Source organism: Haemaphysalis longicornis, unplaced genomic scaffold (genome assembly GCF_048455015.1).
Source record: "Haemaphysalis longicornis isolate Haplotype H1 unplaced genomic scaffold, Haemaphysalis longicornis Haplotype H1 scaffold_5, whole genome shotgun sequence".
Taxonomy (NCBI): Eukaryota; Metazoa; Arthropoda; class Arachnida; order Ixodida; family Ixodidae; genus Haemaphysalis; species Haemaphysalis longicornis.
Genome location: NW_027526385.1, coordinates 69,195,484 through 69,205,399, shown reverse-complemented (window position 1 = coordinate 69,205,399; position 9,916 = coordinate 69,195,484). Strand labels below are relative to the sequence as shown.

The 9,916-nt window shown below is 45.3% G+C and overlaps 1 non-coding gene across 1 annotated transcript; it reads left to right on the top strand.

The window, feature by feature from the left end:
* Nucleotides 1–5,625: 5,625 nt before the first annotated feature.
* Trnai-aau (transfer RNA isoleucine (anticodon AAU)) lies at nucleotides 5,626–5,699 on the top strand. The gene has a single exon. It is a non-coding gene; the product is annotated as a tRNA-Ile (tRNA).
* The last annotated feature ends 4,217 nt before the right edge of the window (nucleotides 5,700–9,916 follow it).

Here is a 9,916-nt window from a genome sequence, read left to right as displayed (position 1 = left end):
CGTACTTACGCAGGAGAGGGGGGGGGGTCAGATTAAGTGTGAATACTTTGTAAAGAAGACATTTCTGGGCTTATTTGTGTACAGCCGTAAAAATGCGTGTGTGTGTGTGCGTGTGTGTTTTTCCGCGTATTAATCTGAGTAATGTTACTTTCGATTTCTTGCGCGTTTTAGTTTCACTTGTAGTGCTAACCCGGGCTAATTACTTCACGATCATTTTGCTTTTGTTAATCTCAAGTCGCAAGTAGTGTAAATGGGAAAAAACGACCTCTTCGATTCCACTCACTATCTGTCTGTCTGTCTGTCTGTCTGTCTGTCTGTCTGTCTGTCTGTCTGTCTGTCTGTCTGTCTGTCTGTCTGTCTGTCTGTCTGTCTGTCTGTCTGTCTGTCTGTCTGTCCACACACACACACACACACTGCCACCCCCCCCCTCCACACACACACTAACAAATTCTACACATGAGCATAAACCTCAGTGACAACAACATAAAGGACAACAAATCTAAGCCCACCCAACCAAACCACATTTTAAAGCATATCATTCTTTGTCGGTTACCCCCAAAGCCAGGACCATGTAACGCCATGCATTCCACAAAAAATCAGATTTGGTGGAAGTAACCCCTGTAATCGTTATAATAGCGCAAATGTAGGTAATTTGCGGGCAGAATTTTCAGAAATCAAAAGACAACAAAAAATAGAAAAAAATAACATAATTTCCACAAGAATGATCTGACAAAATCAAAATTATGCATCTTATGCATGTCCCTCAAAAGCCGAAGAGTAAACGAAAAAAGGCCGCAGAAAAACGTTTGAAATACGTATAAAAATTGCGTAAATGGGCCAACCCTGCAGCACGCCCTGCATCTTCGGAAAAAATACATAATTAGCGAAGTAAAGCCACTTTATTGCTGTACTGGTATATATATACATCATTGCTGAAAAGAAACAAAGGAAGATTTTAAAAGAATAAAATAATACGTCTTTTCGCGAGGCATAGCCATATTTGGCTGTAAAGAACTAGCACTCTAAACAAGCGGCATAAAAATGATACGCATTAGCAGACAATTCTCTGAATTTCTGCAGACTTTTTTTTTACCAGCCGGAGAGCAACGACGGAGAGCGGTTGACTGAGCTCGCCATGGGCAATCATCATGGTCTTGGCTAATGCCGTATAAAGGCGAGTAACAGCTGCACTCACGTTGGGACAGCCGCCCCCAACTTGAACGGGAAAAAAAGAGAATAAAAAGTTGTTTACATATTACAAGGGACACACGAAGCGTTTTAAAATGCCTAAAGTGTCTTCTTGTAAGTCTTTTTTTTTTTAATTTTATGGCGAGAGTATTGGAGCTCTATGTTTCGAGCGCGCGCGTTGTGACGTTCCAAGCATCCCCGTTCCAAGCATCCCTGTATTTTCGTTTGTTTAGTCAGGAAAGTGCCGGTAGCGAAAAAAAAATTGAAGGCTTTCCATTCAATGTGAAAGCTGTCGGAAGTGCAGAGCAGTGATTCGCGACAATGGGTTGTACCGCCGTTATCCGCTCACTGCTACCACCCAATGCAATTCAAATTTCCCGCCTTCGCAGTGCTCGCGCGCCCCCTGCCTGAAAGTGCGCCAGCGGGAGTTCTGTTCTTTTTGTGCCTGCCTTTCCTCCCGCACGTGCCGGCGCTGCCCTGCCACTTTTTTTTTCGCTTACTATTGTAAAAACCAACCCAACGAGCGTTCCTAAGTAAATGTACGCGGGCGCGGCCGGTTAATTACGTGTATTTTGCCTCAAATGTACCTACAGTTTTGTTCGCGCTAAACAACGGGGAGATGGATGAAAAGCGCCAGCGGTTAACGAGTTTCAAACGCTTATGACTGTATAAACCGCTTGGCTTTCGAAGCCTCTGGGTTACGCCACGACGACAGCTGCTTGGGGCTCTATACTTGGGTCCAGCGAGCGAGCTACGTCGACAAGGCGAGCCCCTTAAGTGCTTTGCGCTTAAAAAGGCGCTTGCGATGCATCTGCTGTGCGCCTCATTTTATCTCATTCGTTTTGGGATCAGACGTGAGCTCTGAATACTTGGAGCAGATGGCAACAACCACCCACGAGACAGCGCCCACTTGTCAGTAAGAGAGGGTGCACATTCGTATTAGTAGACAATCAAAATCTCGGAGGGGAGCTTACGACGCCTTTCAGACGGGAGAATAAGTTTGGGCGTGGTGGATTTATCTTCTGCCATCTCGATAGGAGGCAAGGTGATATAATTCTCAATAGTACCCGCCTCATCACCTTCCCCCTACCAGCATGTGTCGAATTGTTTGTTTACTGCCGATAGCACATGCTTAATAATTTTGGGTATATTTGCTTGCAACGCTGTTCATTCTCAAACAACCTGCTCTAGCCTAAAAAAGAGAGGCATTACGCTAGGAATTTCACAGACATGTTCCCTTCTGACATAGCATTTGTCAGCCCGGTACATCTATAACGACCTTTTCGAATAAATTTGTTTTTCAGTCATTCACTAATATCTGTTTTGTTCCCTTTTGGCCATCTTGGCTGCCTTCGTTCTTCCACTGTTGCTGATCTTTGTCAGATTTCCAGTAATGACGTCACTGTAATGACCACTGTAATGACGTCATTCGAGCGCCAGAGGAAAGCCAAGAGCGGAAAGGAGAAAATTTTCTTGAGCAGGTTTCTAAGTTATCTGGAGGGCATGAGTACTTTTTGGCTGAGGTACTTTGCGACCTCCTATTTTAAGTACTGAATTTTTGTGCTGACCGCGTTTTGAAATCGTTCAGGATTTAGGAGAAAAGTGAAAAAATGTGTTGCAGGGTCCCTTTAAAAGGGACTCACCTGTTAGCATTACTGTTACTACTTCATGACCCATGGACTTAAAAACCATCCTGAACCAATACGAAACGCTAGTTTACTCATTTTAGAGACATGTCGCCTCTGTACTGAAAAAAAAAAAATAAAACTCTTGCTTGCTAGACAGCTAGCGCCATCTAGTGACAACTGGATCAGCCAAAATGCATTTCTTGTTTAATTTTTATCTCACTAAAGAAGAGATATATTTCTAAAAGAAGCAAACTAGGCCGTTTGCTCACTAAACCTGATGCTCATTAAACCCGTGGGTCATGAAATGGGAGTCCTCCTTTAAGAGCCCTATTTTGCGAAAAAACGTCGCCGCCGTCGTCGTCGTCGTCGTTGTTGTTGTCCGGCGCAGAAAATGGCCGCTGCTGTAGGGAGTAAACAGAAAACACGTTTGAGTTCGTACGGGTTGTGATCCCGGGTCCCCATGTACGAACCCATTCCGTAATCACTGCGTTATCTCCGCACGCTTCCGGCGGTGGAAACGTGCGGAAATACCACCCCTCTACGCCCGCTTTTTACGAAGTATAGCTTATAACGAGGCCAGTTTTCTGTTCAAGACTAAGGGTTTACTGTATTTCTCTTTGTGCTTCTCTGACCTTCCAGAAAAACTCGTGGTCTCAGAATAAGGGGTACAGATATCACCTGCACAGGTTGGGGCTAAGAAAGTCATTTCATTCCTTTAAAATCCGCGATAAGGATATCCAAAACGCACATGCGCGCGAATATCCAACAACAGCTCGTCCACTGCTGAAGACATTATGTACATGCCTAAAAACGTGCGGCGAGTCAATACGGCAAAATTTACTTTGCATGCATGCCCCGATACTTACATAGCTTAACCGGGTTCACATGCGCGGTCCCTTTGAACGCTCCGTGAGAAACAAGAGAGAGTGGACGGCACAAAGGCTTGTTTTTGAGCTATAGTCGGGCGGGGCGTGCAGACGTGATGGATAGAGCAAACAAACCCACGAGAGGACACAAGGGAGAGCTCTATATACTCGCGAGAGACACGAGTAGCACCTGTCTTGTGTCCTTTCACGGGTACTCACCATCCATCATGCCTTTGTGAACTGGCTGTCTCATTTAGTAACTGCAAATATTTATCTATTGCGCACTATTATCGTTCTGTATATCACTGAGCAGCTCTCGCTGTGTCCGAACCCCCTCTAAATTTGGGCTGGCTTGGACGGGGGTGTGGGAGTGTACCGTGCGGGTGAGGGGGTGCCACCTTGACCAGGACATGCACGGGATCTGGGCCGGCGCTGCTCGAAAGCTCGTCGAAAAGACGCGTGACGTTAAATTTTGCGAAGGCGTTGGCTCAACTCGCACTTGGCATCCGCCATCGCTCGGGTGTCCTACACCAACTGAATACCATGTTTCGAACAAGCTTTTTATATAATAGGAATCCATGCACCTTTGATCTCCTAGAGCAAAACTTTAACATCCCTTCCTAAAAAAAAAAAAAAAAAAAAAAGTCGAGAGAAGCGTGAAAGTTTTCTGACATCAAGACTGCGTCCAACCTTCACTAAAAGTGCGTCCAATTGATCGTAAAACCTTCAAAGACCCGAGTCGCAAACCAAGAACGGAGCCATGCGACGATTTTTCGCGCGCTAAGTAAATGTCTTGTTCATGACGGAATTTTTGAAAACGTTCACAGCTGTCGTGCGTAAAGAACGCGCTGGGCTATTGCTGCAGACGCGAATCCAACACCCCAACGAAAGCGTCGTAGGTGTTCGTTGAGGAGCTGAAAATGCAGTTCCGACGAGGCTGACCCCGCAACGGCAGAGAAGAAGGTGCGTTTTCTGATGCGGGGAGTTTAACAAGAGCTCTTCGCTGGACTCATTCGCAACCCCCCAACAACCGTCGCTGTTGCCAGCCCTACCCTTTCCCTCTGCTATTACACCGTCTCCCTTTTCACCGCAGTGCCTTCGGCACATTATAATGTGAAATAAACGTGGTTTCATTCATTCATTCCGTCCTTCGTCTTTTTTTGAGATAACGGTGTACTATTGTGCTCCTTCTTCATGGTCGGTGCGTGTATTGTCTTGTCTAGAACCGTACTTTTTTTGAGCACAAGCTCGACAACAAAATCAGGCGTCGTGAAATCGCTGTACTCGCTCGCCAGCGCGCCGCCAGAATATTCACTCCTTCCCCCGAGGTTCTATTCTGGCAGCGTTTCCTGCCCTTGCATATTATTTTCTTCCCCCCTCCGCTTTGTAAATTCTCATCTCTTTTAACTCCTTGTCCTGCGTCCTCAGCACCCGCGGCAGTTTCACGACGCCTGATGTCGTCGAGTTTCAAGAGTACGGCACGCATAGCACGCCTAGCCGGTCTCGCCAGCGCGGTAGCTGTGAGGCGCACTGCACGGAATTAAACAGAGTTTCGGGGGGTGGTGGTGGTGGTGGTTACGAAGCCTGCGAGGCGCCAGCCGGAAAAAAAGAACAATTTGGGATCCAGTTGATTCAAAACCAAAGTTAGGTCGAAGGCGGTGCGCGGAGCAAAATCAACACGAAACGTTGGCTGTAAAGTCCGGCGCAAGCTCTGCATTGCTGCTGTTAGCCTGGGAAATTTGTCATATACGCACTTAGGAGCGTATATACCACTATGAGTGTGAACTCATAGTGAACTCATAGTGGTGCATTGGACAATGCTTTAGAAGAAGGCATATGCATGCTGCTTTCGTGGGATATTCCATGGCTGTCGCAGCAGACACGTCCGTAGTGTCTCTAGCAACGCGCGGTTATAAGGCACCGGAGTCCGCATAGGCTGCATCGGCCCGCTAGCTCAGTCGGTTAGAGCGTCGTGCTAATAACGCGAAGGTCGTAGGTTCGATCCCTGCGCGGGCCAATGTTTTTTTTTATTTTTTTATTAAAGTACTATTTTATTAAATTAGAGTACCTTATTAAAGTACCATTTAAGGAGCTTGCACTCGCTCAGCAGAGATGTGCTTTTATGAGGTACTTGAAAGCATAGAGTAAGAAACTTTGCTTAAAAGCGATACACATGTGCCGTGCGTCTCACCTCCTTTTCATGAGTTTGATCACCCCTTAAAACTTGCCCTAGATAGACGTAAACACAGACCTTTCCAAACATTTGGTTGTCTACCTTGAAGACCCCTCCTTAGCATCCTTATTAAACATAACATTTGATTTTCGGCGTTTATTTTGTTCCTGCATCCAAACTTTCCCAAGATAACTGTCGAAGCATTCTGTCGAAACTGTCGAAACGAAGTGGAGGCCGACCAAGGACTCGATGGCGGGATGAACATACGGAAATTCGAGGGCAAACATGGACTCGGACGTACGTGACTGGAAATCATTGGGGTATGACTTTGTAGGGCAGTCGAACCAAACGGGCTGGTGAGCAGGACTGAGATTCAAGTTGACTTCCCGCTGAAGCTGATAAAGTCGTCCGACGTTCAATTTTTTCTGGGCATGGCTTTCTACGCGACTTTCATCGTCCAGCTGTCGGAGAGCTTGGTTGCGGAACAGCGTGATGTCCTCCGTGAAAATAAACACAGGGCGCTACGACGATAATTGGAACCCTTTAAAAAATTTTCCCGAGCGAACCGCTGCTCGGTTCGCGTTCAAACTTCACACGAAGGATTTTGTGGTCTATTTTGTTTGAAACCGGGAACAACGACGGTACTCACCTGTTTATTCTGAAAATAAATAAAAGCGATTTTCGTCTATGGGAAAATGGCGGCCGATTTGAAGCCAGTGAAAGCTGAACTTTGAACGAGGCCGCCACCTGGGCTGTGCAGAGCGAAAGACAGCAAGCTAAATATGTGTCTCCGATCGACGAGCGGCTCCGGTCTTTTCGGTACAGGACGTTCCGGTACAGGGCGCTTCGGAACGGTCTTTTCAAAACACGGACGTTTCTGGTCCCGGACATTTCGGGAGACGGACGTTTCAGGACACGGTCATTTCGGGACACGGGTGTTTCGGTACAAAAACGAATTCTAGTCAGCGCTTTAGGTTGCGCGCTTTGTTGACGTGGAGGTTACAAGCATGCAATTTGCAATGATTTATTACAGACGTTTTTGTTAGCAATTCCGCGTTATTTTAGGCCAGCGCATGGTTATTGCGGGCTTGTCGAAAAGTGTCTATTTTTATGTGGAATATTAAGCTCAATTTTTGTAGCTTCCAGACAACGTTATTGTTCATTATTTCGATTTTTCTAGTGACTTATTATCAGAAGCACTTTATATAAAAAACCAGTCGCACTACCATGTCTTCTTTGGTCAGCTTTTTTGTAATGACCTGTTATCACTATTTCTTTTTATGAATTAGTGACTGCAATTATCTTTTACGCTTTCGGGAACCAGCGATAACAGCGTATTTGAGCGCCACTTAAGAAGAAAAGGAACGTGTGGCTTTTTAACACAATGGCAAAAAAGAACGTGCAATTTCTTGGCACTCTGCATTTGTGTGCGTTTCTTCCCGCAATTATTGATTGATTTTGGTTTATTCAACTATTTGTTACCACCATTTTTATTTGAAAAATAGGTGGTAATGACCTTTTTTACAGGCAAGCTGTACAGTGTGTTGCGACGGTAATTGGAACACTTTAAAAAAAATTTCCTGAGCGAACCGCCGCTCTGTTCGCGCTCAAACTTCTCACGAAGGTCGCATTTTGTGGTCTATTTTGTTTGACACCGGAAACAACGGCGGTAGTTTCCTGTTTATCCTGAAAATAAATAAAAACGATTTTCGCCTATGGGAAAATGGCGGCGATTCGGACGTGCGAGCCCGAAAACCGGGCTCATTTCTAAGTGCATTTTCTGATCGTCTGCTGCACCATTTGGCTCCGTACGTGAATCCCAAACGTGCGTTTCACTCTGCAGGTGGTTCCGTCGTTTTAACATCAACTTGCGCTGGCTCGCACGTCCAAATCAGCCGCCATTTTCCCATAGGCGAAAATCGTTTTTATTTATTTTCAGAATACACAAGTAAGTACCATCGTTGCTCCCGGTATAAAACAAAATAGACCACAAATTGCGACCTTCGTGGCAAGTTTGAGCGCGAATAGAGCGTCGTTTCGCTCAGGAAAAAAATTTTAAAGTGTTCCAATTATCGTCGCAACACCCTGTATATTGCTCGCTTGTCTGCATTTCTTTCTGTCGTGATCCGTAAGCGGGATCGTTCAGCAGAATATATGCTTCGCGGTGAACCCAACATTCCCGCTAATCTCCTGTAGTTCTAAATCAACGTAGACATCTCGGGGGGAAAAAAATCATGGTGCGATGGGGTTGCTGTGTCACTACACCGAGTTTATCACCGTAATTACCCCGAAACAAATAAACCACGCTTGAAATATCAAACGGCTGCATTATCGAAGGCAGTTTTGTCTCAGGCGACATCATGAGCAATTGCCAGTCGCATTTTTAGTACAAGCAATATGAAGGCGCTCCTCCTGAAACAATCCATTAGCATCGGAAACTAACAGGCTCATGTTTGTCTGCTAGGCGCGCTGTGCGTAATCTGGGGTTGCACTTTTACATACCGATGCCATGTCTGATTTTTGCTAGTTATTTTTATAAGTGAGCATTTTTATGTTTTTGTTTATTAGCTCATTCAGAAAACACCTGTTACGCAGCCAACTAATTAAATTATTTTGCAGATATTTTCATTTACGAGAAGACTTGATAATGTAGATTCGCTCTTTCTTGCCGCATGCACGGCAACTAAGGCAATCGCCGGTGTTTACGATGCATTTTAGAAGTAATTTTCTCTAAATAAAAGGCGCACTCCCACGATCCCAAGAAAACAGCTTTACAAACATTCTGTCGCCCCCGAAAATGCAGATAATTTTATGAAGTGTTCCATCTGGGCAGCGCTGTGACGCTAAAATAAACTTGCAAATACTGTTGTCGGCAGCTTTTTCTTACGGAGAGGTCTAGAATATCCTCGTGAAAGATGAACGGGCCCTTTTGAAAGCAGCTGAGGCTTCTATCTCTCCTAAATGCTGCCAAAGCGCGTATGGATTGTGCGTACAAATACCAGTCATTCCCGTGTACAGGCAAAAACGCGACTTCACTTGCCTTCAGACGGAAGAAAAGACATCAAAGATGGAGTGGACCCCATTTAATTTTTGGGGTGCTCATAACGAAATCAGTGTTTCGGGCAACACCTCTGTCGAATCGCTGGCTGGCGTTCCGGCTATATTTCATGACGAGCGTTTCCAGTCACTCGGCCAACTTGGCGTACTTTGCAGCTTGTTTGAAACGGTGGTCCATCTCGATCTGCCCAAGCCTGTGGAGCTGCACGGTGTCGCCCATTTGCAGCACTTGCAGTAGCCTCCAAATGGTGGGGTGAGCGTACTGCAGGTGGGCTTGCAAGCCACTGCCATGCTGCCACTGAGTTTGTGGTCTCAAACTAGCATAAGTAGGACCCAGTCACAACATAGAATGAAGGTTGACATTTGGCTGCTGTCTGTCCGGTTGGGAGGTTACAAATGAAAGAGCTACACTCTTAAAAAAAAGGTCGGCGCACTTAATAACAGAACACTAACGAGTTACTTGTCCCAGTATTGACTAGGTACTTAGTTGCTTTTACTAACTGGCCATGCATGACCTAGTAAAAAGATACGCGCAACAATGTGGATCTGATGAGTGCGCAGCGCGACATAGACACATTCATCACGCACATATCACACGTGGACAATCAATAAAGGAAATGAGCAAGAAAGCCAACGGTATGCACTGCACAAGGATAGCGAGTATTACTTAGTTGCCTTAGAAATACATCTGCTCTTCTTGCTTTTATAGCCAGCAGCGGAAAGTACCCTAAGAGAGTCGGTGGGCCTGTCGTCAAAATGAAATATTTTAGGCGATAGTTTTAGAATTATGCATTTTAATGTGAGAATATACAAGACATCATGTGGATTTGCAAAAAACTTTTTAATTGTGATTTGGTGTGGAAAATATGCTGTAGTTATTATGTTCAATAATTCATAGAATTTGTTACTTCAGTGAATGTTAGTATCAAACCAGCAGCAGTTACTAAGTGCACGGTCTCGGTTCCACACTTAGTGGTAGGACCTACCTACCGTTCTGAGGGGTA